This window comes from Lissotriton helveticus, chromosome 5_1 (assembly GCF_964261635.1).
Source record: "Lissotriton helveticus chromosome 5_1, aLisHel1.1, whole genome shotgun sequence".
In the NCBI taxonomy this organism is placed as follows: domain Eukaryota; kingdom Metazoa; phylum Chordata; class Amphibia; order Caudata; family Salamandridae; genus Lissotriton; species Lissotriton helveticus.
Window position 1 is genome coordinate 1,935,004,550 of NC_136065.1, and position 15,745 is coordinate 1,935,020,294.

Here is a 15,745-nt window from a genome sequence, read left to right on the forward strand (position 1 = left end):
AATTTTTAGCCAGTCCATGAAATTATGGCGTTCAGTAAGGAGCCATCAGGCCATTACATTGATGTAGGGGAAAAGCAGTTTACGACTAATAAATAGGCTACAAGAGCACTGTGCATATAGCCAACTGTCAACTGGGTTAACCGTCAACAAATCCAACCATTGACTGGGTCAGCCGTCGATGAGGCCAACCGTAAACGAGGCCATCTGCGTCAACACAGCTAACTGTCAACAACACCAACCCTTGACGAAGCCAACCGTCGACGAAGCTTTCCGTCGTCGACAAAGTCGATTGTTGGATATAGTTGGAAGTCAACAAAGTTATTGTTGAAGTTTAACGTCTACGGAGCTGACCGTCGACGAGGCCATCGTCGACGAGCCCACCATCGACGCAGCTCTCCGTCGTCAATGAAGCCAATTGTTGACGAAGCCAATGATCGACGAAGTTTACCGTCGACGAGGATGACTGACGACGAAGTACACTGTCGACGAAGTTTAACGTCGACAAAGTGTACCGTCGCCGAGCTACCGTCGACAAACCCCACTGTCGACGAAGCTTACTGTCGGCGATGGGCCAACCGTCGACGAGGACAACCGTCGACGGGCCAACCGTCGACGAGCCCTACCGTCGACAAGGCTTACCGGAGACGAGGCTTATACTGTCGTCAACGAACCTACCGTTGACGAAGCTTACCGTCGTCGAGCCAGCAGACGACGAGAGGGCACTGTCCTCACTATTGTCGACGGAGCCACAGACAACGGCAACTTAAAAGTTGAAGATGGCCTTTAGTCTTCAACTTCGTCGACACACTCAACGTCGTCGTCGATGAAGTGACGACGACGGAATCTTTCATCGTCGACGGGCGTGTTGACGAGCCCTCTTCCGGATTGGCACCTTTTTATAGTGTAAAGGCGGCAGTAAGAGTCTGAAACGCCAGAGACCAGGTCCCGTAGACTTGGAGGCCAGCAGACTCTTAGGGGGAACAATATCCAGAGGATCCTACTTCATCCTTTGAGTCCAAGGAGAAGGAATCTCAGTCCCACTCACACGCTTAGAGAGGACTTAGCATGTCCAGAACAAACACTCTCCATGTCAGAGACAGGGGTGTCTAAAGTCTACAACCTCTTTAGCCACAGAAGGAGATGGGCCTCTCCATTCTCAAAGGTCCTTTGAGAAAAAAATTCCACAGAACCTGCGACTTCTTACCTCAAGTTCTGGAAAAAGACAGTACTATCGTGAGGGTCCTTAGAAAAAAGGCGAAGCCTTCCACAGGCGAAGCAGGGTTGAAAATAAAGACTTCTTTGAAGAAATGTAAAATTTTTGAAGAAGAAACTGAGCAGAGCTCAGGGAGACTCCTTTCACACAACGTGCAGTAGAAAATCTGAGAGCCTGAGCCTCTGGGGAGAACGTTCTGGTGGGTGCTGTCGCCTGATTGGCTGCAGTTTGGACTATACAAAATGACTAGGATAGTCATGAGTGTGGAAGTTTTTACTCTTGTAGCTTGGGCTTCTTTACTTCCTGGTTGGTTATTACCAAGTTTTTCTAAGGATATTATTGCATATTATTGCTTTTTTAAATACCATGAGAGACTCCCACTCGGACGACGGGGAATGATTTAGGCATGTGAATCTATGAAAGACACCCTAATACTGGAGAACTAATTTTTCGCTTTTAGAAAAGAGTTAAAGCAAACCCTCCAATTTTGCCTCTTCCTTTCATTTAGTGCCTTGCTCTCATATTGGCCCACTGAGTTGTCCAAAAGTGTGGCTGATAAAGTGGCACAGCTAATGCTAAATATGTTCCAATCAGCGCCAGAAGGGGGAAAACTATCTGAGTATATCAGACTGGCCACAATTGCAGTAATACCCAAGGAAGGGAAACCTATGGAGCGGGGCAGCTCTTACGGGCCCATTTTTCTGATTAATTTTGAAGCTAAGGTACTAGCTAAAGCCCTAGCAAATAGAGTACAAACAGTAATCTCAATGATAATTCATCTGGACCAGTCAGGATTTATACTACATAGAAGTACTAGGCTGCACCTTTGGAGACTCTTTGGAGTAATGCACGAAATAACGTCACGGCAGGAGACGGCAGTAGCGGTACTGGCACTTGATGTGCGTATGGCATTCGACAGCATTGAATGGCCATACTTGTTCGAGGTCCTGACCAGGCTGGGTTTCAAGCCGCACTTTCAGGCATGGATAGCCCTCTAATACAGTGACCCATTAGACCGGGTCAGGGTAAACGGGACAGGGTTCAGGCCCTTTAAGATGCACAGAGGGACAAGTCAGGGATGTCCACTCTCTCCTCTAACTTTGCAATGGCAGTGGTCCCTCTCGCTGCGTGAGTATGCAATGACCCTCTGGTATATGGGATTGACATAGGAGGAGGATGGGAGGAGTGCATCCCCCTCTACCGGACGATGTACTGCTATACGCTCATAAACCGCATCAGACAATACATAGACTTATGTATATGCTACAGCTATGCGGCAGCTAATCAGGCTACCAGATTAACTGGCATAAATCATTGGGATACCCTCTGACGTTGGAACAACCAACACTCACGTCGGCATGGACAGCACTGAAACGAAGGGAGGAATTTAGTTATCTGGGAATAAACATGATCAAATCAGAAGGGGACTTCCTGACGCTGAACTTGAACCCACAATTGGCGAGATTGCGAGAAGATGTGGCCCACTGGTGAAGGCTCTCGGTCTCATTAATGGGCCGAGCGGTAATATTTAAGATGATGGCGCTCCCCCGCCTGCTATATGTACTGCAAAATATGCCATACCAGATCCCAGATTCAATATTCAAAACAGAGGCCTTCGAAATCTATTATGGGACGAGGGTCCCACGCATTGCACTAGGAAAATTACAACAAGGAGTCTACTAGGGTGGATTGGCGATCCCTAACAGCAAAAGTTACTATTTGGCATCTCACTTGGTAAATGTTAATGATTGGGCTTTTTCACTTGTGGCGGAACCGGCCTACCGGGTTGACAGACAGGCCATGGGGAATAAGAACTATCTATGGGCCTTATACTGTAAAAAACCTCAGCAGTCATATGCACCACACACACAGACAGCGGCACGTGCCTGGAGGGAGACCATGACAAAATTAAGGTGGGGGGCCAAGCTGACTGAACAGACCCCACTTTGGGACAGCGATATGCTGAGGAAAGTGGGGAAATTGCATGGATTCCAGAAATGGCGCCTTATAGGTGAGGAACGTTTGGGGGACATATGGAAAAAGGGTTCAATGATTACGTTTGAAGACTTGCAGACAGAATACTACTTTCAGTTGGGGCATGCTCTGAGGAAACATATAACAGAAGGCGATACACTACTGGAGTACTCTCCACTTGAAGACAGGTTATTACAAGGCCCAGTGATAGACAAAGCAGTGTCTCTCCCATACAGGAAGATTATGAATAACTCTCAAACCCTTTAGTCCCCTTGAGGGAGGTGTGGGTATTAGACCTTGAGGATGAGGACTGGAGGGAAGCCATCGGAAGCCCTAGAGAGATTGCCATAAGATCAAGGTTCAGGTTGGTGCAACTCCGTATCCTACACAGGTCATATGCTCCTAGAAGACTTCAGCATAGACTGGGCCAGAGTGATTCGAACTACTGCTTTAGGGGGTGCAAAGAGAAAGGTACCTTCTTCCACATAATCTGGGCCTGTCCCGTGATACAGCGCTACTGGAGTGGAGTGATAGGGACTATGACGGGGTGGTGGGGCAGCAGGCTCCGACAGATGCAAGGTGGCACCTACTGGGAGTGACTGGGGAAGTTAAATGGCACACACACACCAGAACATGACTGATACTAGCAGTAGCAGTGGCAAAAAGAAATATTGGTAGAAATTGGGGCAAAGAGGACCCTCCAAGAATTAAAGACTGGAGAAATGACCTAGATTGATGCCAACAGGCAGAAACAAGCTTAAAAATGCAATAGGTCTCGCCTTTCATTAAGTTAAAGCCATTTGCTTTGCTATACAATACCATTAGCAAAGCAAATGGCTTTAACTTAATCAAAGACGAGACCTATTGCATTTTCAATGCTTGTTCTATTCGTGTAACTCTCCCATGTCCTCTCCCCCTACAATCCTTGCCAAACATCACTTCTACCTGCACCTGCGACTATCCTTAGTGAGGGCCGAGCTGCCTTAATCTGCTCTGTAAAGCCTCGTCCACCGAGTAGCACCCCTTGTCGTCCATTTGCTCTACGGAGCTAGTTGTTTCTTTACATCAGAGCTCTTGCCTCCTCCTACTCCACTTCTTTTATTTGCACCCACCTTCGTATCCCCCATCCGAGTGACTCCGCTTTGGGGATCAAATGGATTTCGTCCTTGTCGTTCATGCACCTGTCTAATGTTTCTACCATCCTCGGTGTGCTGGCAGCTTCTTGCACCCTCCTCCTTGCCCTGACTCCTTCAGATGACGTAGGTCTGTGTTGTGCATCAGTCAGCAGAGTCAGCAGTGGTGAGTCAGCAGTGAAGGGCACAGCAGTGGCATGTCAGCAGTGAGGTGCACAACAGTGGAGTGTCAGCAGTGGGGTGCACAGAAGGAGTCATCATTGATGTATCAGCAGTGGTGTGTCAGCACCGGCGTCAGCAGCGGTGTGTCAGCAGTGATGTGTCAGCAGTGGTGTGTCAGCAGCGTCGTGTCAGCAGCAATGTGTCAGCAGTGGTGTCTCAGCAGCGGTGTGTCAGCAGTGGTGTCAGCAGCGGCGTATCAGCAGTGGTGAGTCAACAGTGATGTATCAGCAGCGTTGTGTTCAGCAGTGGTGTAGCAGCAGTGGTGTGTCAGCAGTGGTGTGTCAGCAGCATTGTGTCAGCAGCAATGTGTCAGCAGTGGTATGTCAGCAGCAGCATGTGCACATTCACGCATTCTTTAGATAAAGAAAACATCAACCGCACCTCAAGCGTATAGTAACAAAGTAGCATAAAATGAAGAAAATACATCCCACACGCAAGAGACCGCACCTTAATGGCATAACCGATATCACCAAAAAAATCCACAAATAAACCATAAATAAACCAATCAGAAACGCATAATCCACTAAAGTTTACCTTTTTTTCCGAGCCCTCATCCACAAAAGCTTAACTTTTAGGCCGATTCCGACATCTGGATGCTAATATTACGGACATCCCCTCAAAATGCTTCCAACAGCATGTGCACATCCACGCATTGTTTAGATTTAAAAAAAGCTTATAGTAACAAAGTAGGGTAGAAAAATAGTCTAGAATGCATTACACACGCAAATGCATGCAATAGTTTAATTAACAAAATAGCATAGAATGCATTCCACAAGCAAACATATGCAATAGTTTTTAAAAAAGTGCAGCAAGTCAATATTAAACCCACCGTCTCATGCCACCAGTAAAAGATCCAATCCCGCTGGGCGTGGCGTAAAACGGCCAGGGTGGCAACCGGGAGGGACTAAAAACACTCCTGGACAATCAACAAAGTCTGTTCGGAATGATAAGTGACAACAAACGACGCACACCAATCACAAATGCAGGCAGAGCGCAGACATGACTTCTGAAACCGTATTGATTCCAAGAAGCTCTCGCCTGGTGAGAGCAGCGCATGCGCGCTGCTAAATACCAGGCGAGACCTAAAAACAATCTACCAGAGTAGCGGTTGCCCAGCAAAGTTGTTGGAAGATATGGTAGGCGTGGGAAACACGTAGGGCTGAAACAAGATAAATAACACAGGGAAGACCACAACAAAGGGTAGACCAAGAATAGTAGGACAGGATGTGAAAATGAACAAAATGTACTGTTGTTTGTACTATGTATAAGACGGATAATACCGTCTCCAGATGCTTATGATAGTGCACTAATTATTTGTTTAATAAAAAGAACTTACAAAAAAAATTACATTGGAGCTTGGACTTTATTTGCATTTTTACCTTGGAATTCAATGTTGCTCATGTTATTGCTTATGTGCTTTTTTATGGTGCCCTACATGAAGGGCTCTGATGCTCATTACACATGCTATATGGAACAATTACAAAAAATAAATAAATAAATGCACATGCATTGAAAACGGCAGGTAAAATTATCGTATAACAATGATCCTTCAAATGTTTAGTTTTGCCTAGATGCCACCAACAGTGCGCACTGCAATCACTAGTCACACACACACCGTTCTTGAATGACTTGTTTGTGCACTTCTGCCAAATGGTTGCTGAATGTGAGACACATTTATGTGCCAGTGCTAGAGGTATGTTGCAGCGAATACGTTCACTTTTACAATGACCACAACTCAACTTGCTGACTACATCGGCTGGTGCTTCCAAAAGACTGCACGAAGTCTGTTGCCCATGAAATCACTGCTTGCGAAATGGTTAAAGAAATCAAACACGGCACGATGACCATGGATGATATGATCAAAATACGATGCTGAACGGAAAATGCAGCTCTACGAGACTGCATGTGTCTCCAATTGTCTCCCTAGAGTGCTTCTCTTCCCTTCTCCGCACTGCTCTCTGTCAACCATGTGCTTCTCGCCCGCCGCCTCCGTGATGCGATTCCCCCTCTTGTGCTCCCCTGACTGGGTTTCTTTCTTGCCTGTGTGCTTCAACTCCCTCCCAGCTACAAATACTCTTTTGCCCATTTACTTTTCTCCCATCCTCCGCGCTCCATGTTGCTTGCAATGCATGTTTGGTGAGATTATAGTAAGGCTTTTAAAAGTCTACCCAAACTGCGGATTAGGTACAGTTCATGTGAGCCAGGCGCGTGCATATTGCCAGCCACATCATACACCATTTGTCTGAGCCTCGGCATCAGACTTCAAAGGAATCCGCTCCCCCAGCTCCCCCACATTAGACTTCAAAGGAAGCCGCTCCCCCTCCCCCACCACGCAATGCCGAGAGCTTGTTAGCTTTACTTTCTCTCTCCTTCCTTGATCCCTTTCTCCTTCTGACCTCTCTTTGTCCACACTGAGTCACACAGCTTTGCAGTCCTTCTGTTTCCACCGACTGCTCGTGCCTGATTTCCTGATGCCTTACTTGCTCATTTCTTCTTTCCCCTCCATCTCACCTCCTGCTGCCTCTGTGCCACCTCGCATTTCTTGACCTGTGTTCGTCACCTCTCACATACTGCGCCTTTGTGCCGTGCCATCTTCTTTGCTTCGCATTTCTGCCTTCTCATGTCTGTCTAAAATCCCTTACTTTACCCTATTTTGCTGCCACCTTTTCTCACCCCTTGCTCTCTTTCTATATTTTCACTTATGACCTGTGTCGTCCATCTCCTGCTGTCTCTGTCTCCTCCTCCGTTGTGTAATCTCCCGATCTTTCCTCCTTCCTTTCTTGGATGCATGTCACTGCTCTCTGCTTCTCTCCTATCATCCTGTCGAGAGTGTTGTGTTTGCCCTCTGTCTCTTTGTTCACTTCTTCCCCTCTGGACGGTTTTCCATTTGCAGTGCATGAATATTTATGACAATATATTAAATATGCCCTTGTGTCGAAGGAATTCTCTGAGAATTCAAAGAACCATTGTGTTGGGGTGCATATTTTACAAAATGTGCATTCCCACGATTCACAAAGGTAATTTTTTTGTGGGGGGAGGGGTTGTGACGGAATTGTGAATTATTCTACTGCAGCCTTCCCAAGGAACATGCAGGAGGTGCTACAGCTGCTGCATTTTCATTATTACCTTCTTGTCAGTCTCCCCACACACACAACCCCCACACACACAATCCCACCAAACACACAACCCCACACACACACACACAAACCCACAACGACACATCCCCACACATACACACAAACCCACAACTACACAACCCCAAACACACAACCCCCCCACACACACAACCCCACACAAACAACCCCACACACACACAACCACACACACGCACAACCCCACACACACAACCCCACACACACACAACATCCCACACACACAACCCCACCAACACACACATAACCCCACACACAAACCCACAATTAAACAACCCCACACACCTCACACACAACCCCACACACACAACCCTCCCCCACACAACCCTACAAACACACACACAACCCCCCCACACACAACCCCACACACACACACAGCCTCATACACTCACACACAACCTTCCACACACACAACCTTCCACACACACAGACACAACCCCCTCACACACACAACCCCACACACACAACCGCCCACACACAACCACATGCACACATAACCCCACACACACAACCACACAACCCCCCTACACACACAACCCCACACACAACCCCACACCACACAGCCCCCCACACACAACCCCCCACACACAACCACAACCCCACACACACAACCCCACACCACACAACACCCCCACACACACAAGCACAACCCCCCACACACACCCCCCCACACACACAACCCCCACACACCCCCCACATACACAACCCCCCCACACACACAAACACAACCACACAAAAACACACAGACCCCCCCCACACACACACACACAACCCCCCCCCCCCCCAGGGGTGTGGAATTTAATAAAATATCTACTTGTCCAGGGGGCTGGTTGCTTCATAAATCTACTTGTCCTGTAACAAAATCCACTTGTCCCTTTAGTGCCATGTAGTGCGGCGACAAATTAAGGCAGCATCTCATTATGTAAGAGCTCTGATATAGCCTCTCTTATTATGCCACGGCTCATACCATAGTAGTGCTTGAATACTTGCAATCCCTTTATGTTGCCACGTTTCCGCAGATCTACATACTGGGGCTGAAGGTAGTGGTAAGCAATAGTTCCAGGGTGAGAATGCCCTTTTGAGTATGCAAACCTACTAACTTGCATGTTTTAAGGGTTTTCAACAACTCTTCTGTAATCTGTTCTCAATCTGAGAAATGTTGCCAATTTACTCCTGACAATGGCAGACATAAACCTTCTTCCAGAGTTGGGAAAAAAGTAGTTGGAGGGAAAGTGAACTTGCAAAGAGCAAATGCATATTAGCTCAGGCTAAAATGCAGTTCACAAATATTTTCTTGGAGTACTATTTCTTGACCTACTTCTGTAAATGCTTGGGAATTCACGAAAGCCGTATAGCTGCACTTAATGTTAGGACATAAACCATTGGTGCAACTTTTGAAACTTTCTTTAATAATGGGCCCCTAATTTGGTCTGGCGTTGGCCATGACCTTTTGAGTTTATTCAAACTCTCTCTCTCTGTATCGTCTAGCTTCACTGTGAGTGACAGCATTCTGCTCTTTCACAAGGAGCATATCGGCACACAAAGTAGTTTTGTTCATTTCCAGTAACTATGGCAGTGTGCGCTTTTTGAGACCAAAAATAACTCTTGCTTTTGCCAATGTTTGTTATAATGGTGAGGGCCTGGCAGCTTCCATACCAATAAGGTTTACAAAAAACATTCCAAAACAAGTCACACATTAACAAAACTATAAAACTGACCACCAATTTCAGACCCACTGGCTTTGCAAATGATTGTTTATTTTTGTTTCCCAAAATCTTATTGAAACTGGTTACACTGATTTTTCTATTATGAATATTTTTGGGAAATACTAGCATACATCAACATCTTACTACATGATGCTGCAAAGAAATGGTACTTCAAATTCCACAGTGGTTTAGCTAAATGTTTTTTTCCTGCTTTCATTTTTTTTAACATTATATTTTGACAGCAACGAATCAATCATCAATCTTGCTTTCAAGATTCTGCAAATATTTGCATCAAATCAGAGAGCATTCTGGGAGCATTTACATTATAAATAGCCTCATATTTGCTAAACTTTGAAAACGTGTGTACACATTTTTATACTGGAACCACTATCAGTAATGCAGTCAGAGCTTACAACATTTACTTAGAGCGCTCACCCTAACAATGAAGGCTTTCAATTAATGAACCATAAATACAAGTTTAAACAGCATTAACATATGGACAAAAATATTACTTTAACTGCCTGATCCATAATGTGGTACCGCAAACTGGCAGCCAAAGGGTTTGTGCTACAGGGGTGTCCCAAGGACAAAATACACATTGAAACTTGTTGCCCTTGACCTCAAACAATATGTCCTGGGCGTTGGGCTATAGGAATTCCACATCCCTGCCCCCCACACACACACACACACAACCCCACACACACAACCATACACACACACAACCACACACCAGGATAGCAAAACATAGCATAGCATAACAAAACACAACAAAACATAGCATAGCATACCATAACAAAGCACAGCATAACAAAACATAGCATAACATAATACACAGCATAGCATAACAAAACACAACAAAACATAGCATAACAAAACGTAGCATAGCATAACAAAACATAGCATACCAAAATATAGCATAGCATAACACAGCATAGCATAGCAAAACACAACATAGCATAGCATAGCAAAACATAAAAAACACAGCATAGCATAACAAAACATAGCAAAGCATAACAAAACACAACAAAGCATAGCATAACAAAACACAACAAAACAGAATAGCATAACAAAGCATAACATAGCATAACAAAACATAACAACAGCTTAGCATAGCATAACAAAACATAGCATAGCATAGCATAACAAAACAAAACAGCATAACATAACAAAACAAAGCATAGCATAGCATAACATAACACAACATAGCATAGCATAACATAACAAAACATAGCAAAGCATAACAAAACACAACAAAGCAAAGCATAACAAAACACAACAAAACAGAATAGCATAACAAAGCATAACATAGCATAACAAAACATAACAACAGCTTAGCATAGCATAACAAAACATAGCATAGCATAGCATAACAAAACAAAACAGCATAAATTAACAAAACAAAGCATAGCATAACAAAACACCATAAAACATAGCATAACAAAACATAGGAAAACATAGCATAGCACAACAAAATACAACAAAACATAGCATAGCATAACAAAACATAGCATAGCATAACAACATAAAGCAAAGCATAGCATAACACAACAAAACATAGCATAGCATAACAAAACAGCATAGCATAACCAAACACAACGAAACATAATATAATACATAGCATCGCATAACAAAACACAACAAAACATAGCATAGCATAACAAAACAAAACATAGCATAGCATAACATAACAAAACACCATAAAACATAGCATAACAAAACATAGGAAAACATAGCATAGCACAACAAAATACAACAAAACATAGCATAGCATAACAAATCATAGCATAACAACATAAAGCAAAGCATAGCATAACACAACAAAACATATCATAGCATAACAAAACAGCATAGCATAACCAAACACAACGAAACATAATATAATACATAGCATCGCATAACAAAACACAACAAAACATAGCATAGCATAACAAAACAAAACATAGCATAGCATAACAAAACATAGCATAACAAAACACAACAAAACATAGCATAACAAAATATAGCAGAGCAAAACACAACAAAACATAGCATTGCAAAACAAAACACAAAAAACACAGCATAGCATAACAAAACAGCTAGCATAACAAAACACAACAAAGCATAGCATAACAAAACACCACAAAACGGAACAGCATAACAAGCATAGCACAGCATAGCAAAACATAGCATAGCATAACAAAACACAACGAAACATAGCATAACAAAATAGAGCATACCTTAACAAAACAAAGCATAGCAGTACAAAACACAATAAAACATAGCATAACAAAACAGCAAACACAACAAAACAAAGCATAGCATAACAAAATACAACAAAACATAGCATAACAAAAATAGCATAGCATAACAACATAAAGCATAGCATAGCATAACAACATAAAGCAAAGCATAGCATAACACAACAAAACATAGCATAGCATAACAAAACATAGCATAACAAAACATAGCATAGCATAACAAAGCACAGCATTACAAAACAAAATATAGCACAACATAATACATAGCATAACAAAACACAACAAAACATAGCATAATAAAACAAAAAATAGCAAAACAAAACACAACAAAACATAGCATAACAAAATATAGCATAGCATAACATAGCATAGCAAAATACAACAAAACATAGCATAGCATAACAAAACACAAAAACACAGCATAGCATAGCATAACAAAACATAGCATAACAAAACACAACAAAGCATAGCACAACAAAACAGAACAGCATAACAAAGCATAGCATAACAAAACATAACAAAGCTTAGCATAGCATAACAAAACAGCATAGCATAACAAAACATAGCATAGCATAACAAAACATAGCATAGCAATACAAAACAAAACGTAGCATAACAAAACATAGCATAACATAACAAAACAAAGCATAGCATAACAAAACACAATAAAACATAGCATAACAAAACCTAGCAAAACAAAGCAAAACATAGCATAGCATAACAAAATACAACAAAACATAGCATAACATAACAACATAAAGCAAAGCATAGCATAACACAATAAAACATAGCATAGCATAACAAAACATAGCATAGCATAACCAAACACAACGAAACATAGCACAACAAAACAAAACATAGCATAGCATAACAAAGCACAGCATAACAAAACAAAATACAGCACAACATAATACATAGCATAGCATAACAAAACACAACAAAACATATCATAGCATAACAAAATATAGCATAGCATAACAAAACATAGCATAGCATAACAAAACACAACAAAACATAGCATAACAAAATATAGCATAGCATAACATAGCATAGCAAAACACAACAAAACATAGTATTGCATAACAAAATACAAAAAACACAGCATAGCAAAACAAAACCGCATAGCATAACAAACCACCACAAAGCATAGCGTAACAAAACACAACAAAACAGAACAGCATAACAAAGCATAGCACAGCATAGCAAAACATAGCATAGCATAACAAAACATAGCATAACATAACAGCAAACACAACAAAACAAAGCATAGCAAAATACAACAAAACATAGCATAACAAAAATAGCATAGCATAACAACATAAAGCATAGCATAGCATAACAACATAAAGCAAAGCATAGCATAACACAACAAAACATAGCATAGCATAACAAAACATAGCATAACAAAACATAGCATAGCATAACAAAGCACAGCATTACAAAACAAAATATAGCACAACATAATGCATAGCATAGCATAACAAAACACAACAAAACATTGCATTGCATAACAAAACACAAAAAACACAGCATAGCATAACAAAACAGCATATCATACCAAAACACAACAAAGTATAGCATAACAAAACACAACAAAACAGAACAGCATAACAAAGCATAGCATAGCATAGCATAACAAAACACAACAAAACATAGCATAACATAACAAAACAAAGCATAGCATAACAAAACACAATAAAGCAGCATAACAAAACATAGCAAAACACAACAAAACAGCATAGCATAACAAAACACAACAAAACATAGCATAACAAAACAAAACATAGCATAACACAACACAACAAAACATAGCATAACAAAATATAGCATAGCATAACATAGCATAGCAAAACACAACAAAACATAGCATAAATTAACAAAACAAAGCATAGCATAACAAAACACAATAAAACAGCATAACAAAACATAGCAAAACAGCATAGCATAACAAAACACAACAAAACATAGCATAGCATAACAAAACATAGCATAGCATAACAAAACACAGCATAACAAAATATAGCATAGCATAACATAGCATACCAAAACACAACAAAACATAGCATAGCATAACAAAACACAACAAAACATAGCATAACACAAAGCATAGCATAACAAAACACAATAAAACATAGCATAACAAAACATAACAAAACACAACAAAACATAGCATAGCATAACAAAACACAACAAAACATAGCATAGCATAACAAAACATAGCATAGTATAACAAAACACAACAAAACAGCATAACAAAATATAGCATAGCATAACACAGCAAAACACAACAAAACATAGCATAGCATAACAAAACACAAAAAACACAACATAGCATAGCAAAACAGCATAGCATAACAAAACACAAAAAAAGCATAGCATAACAAAACACAACAAAACAGAACAGCATAACAACGCATAGCACAGCATAACAAAACATAGCATAGCATAACAAAGCATAGCATAGCAAAACACAACAATATAGCATAACAAAATAAAGCATAGCATAACAAAACACAATAAAGCATAGCATAGCATAACAAAACAAAGCATATGATAGCAAAACAAAACATAGCATAGCATAGCAAAACAAAGCCTAGCAAAACACAGCAAAGCATAGCATAGCATAACAAAGCATACCAAAGCATAGCATAACAAAACAAAGCATAGCATAACAAAACATAGCATAGCATAACAAAACATAGCATAACAAAACATTGCATAGCATAGCATAGCATACCATAAGAAAACATAGCATTAAGTTTGATAAACTCATACTTGCGGGCAAGCTAGCTTTACCGGGCAGTGACTGTAAGCATCTCCGTCAACCCAGAGGCAGTAACTCAGTCACCTTTGCTCTTGTATTGCTGTGGCTTCATGTATTAAACAGTGCCCATATTTATACTGTTAGCACTTTATTTGTGAAAATTTCAGGGTTCACAAAACTTTGATGAATCGAAGTTCACAACTGAGGCTGTTAAATTCGCGCTATATAAACCCCAAGGATGAATAAAAAACATTGCCATTTACAATGTGAATAGCTCCAACAAATACAAGACATATTGCAAAGTACAAAGCATTGCTATTTACAATGCCAATAGCTCCAGCTCCAACAAATGCGAGACCTATTGCATTTACAATGTTTGTTTTATTTGTATGCTGTACAGTTTAGTTAAAAAAACATTCTCAAAGCCAATGGATGGTAAAGGCGGGCCCTATTGGCTTTGACAATGATTGTATTATAAACATAATGCTTGTTATTAAAAACTGTGACTCATCTGGAAGAGGAATTAAGGATCTGTTACACAAATTGCTACAGTTGTCAACACCTAACAAATACACATGACTTCTGCGTAGCACTAACAAGCTGGCATTGTCTCTGTCCAGTACTAACAAATATCCCTGACCTCATCCTTGCACCAGCAAAAACCTATGATCGTTGCGCAGTACCAAAAATACTACTGACCTCCATTTAGCACCAGCAAATACCCACTCTCTATTTAACAACTGCAGATTGGAAAGGCTTTCGGTAGTAGTGAATTCCATGAGCTGTAGCACAAGATAAGTCTATGGCCTCTATACCAATAAATGCCGAAATGTAATCTCTGGCTCTGATAGACTGTGGACTCACTGAAAGAGCACCTCGAGTGTTAAGGTAAACGTGAAGGTGGGGTGTGCAACTGGCAATAAACCTCCTGACTCCCTCCCTCTGGAGCACCGGGAGAGCAGTTTCAAATTGAAAGGACGGGGTTCTTCTCATAGGTGTCATAAGAAGGAAAGGGAAGCAATGGACCAGTGAGGAGAAGCTGCCTGCATGCAAAGCTGTCAGCGAGATAACGGCTTGTCTATCAGAGAGAGCTTCGTTTAATCGCGCAGCTCTCACTAACGTAGAAATTAAAGCTGTCTACGTGACCCCAGCACTCTGATTACTCTGGCACGGGTTGCGACCTGCATTATCTGTCACCATAGAAACCACCGGGGTGGCTGCCAGCACACAGTCATCCTGTTCCCTAGTGAGTGGTGGACTTGGCCTGCCGATATTAAAAGGTGGAGTAGTGGTGATGGCAGCAAGAGCCCAGGCTTGGAGACTATAAACAGAGCAGAAGAGCTG

The 15,745-nt window shown here is 41.7% G+C and overlaps 1 long non-coding RNA gene across 45 annotated transcripts in view; it reads right to left on the minus strand.

The window, feature by feature from the left end:
- LOC144756055 (uncharacterized) overlaps positions 1 to 15,745 on the minus strand; it is a 1,542,626-nt gene that overhangs the window by 874,124 nt on the left and 652,757 nt on the right. Inside the window, exon 3 of one of the 45 annotated variants that reach the window (XR_013595059.1) lies at positions 14,470 to 14,622. The exons of the other annotated variants lie outside the window; for them this stretch is intronic. This is a non-coding gene — a long non-coding RNA (uncharacterized LOC144756055). Of the gene's footprint in view, positions 1 to 14,469; positions 14,623 to 15,745 lie in introns of those variants that run through there. 45 annotated transcript variants of the gene reach the window in all.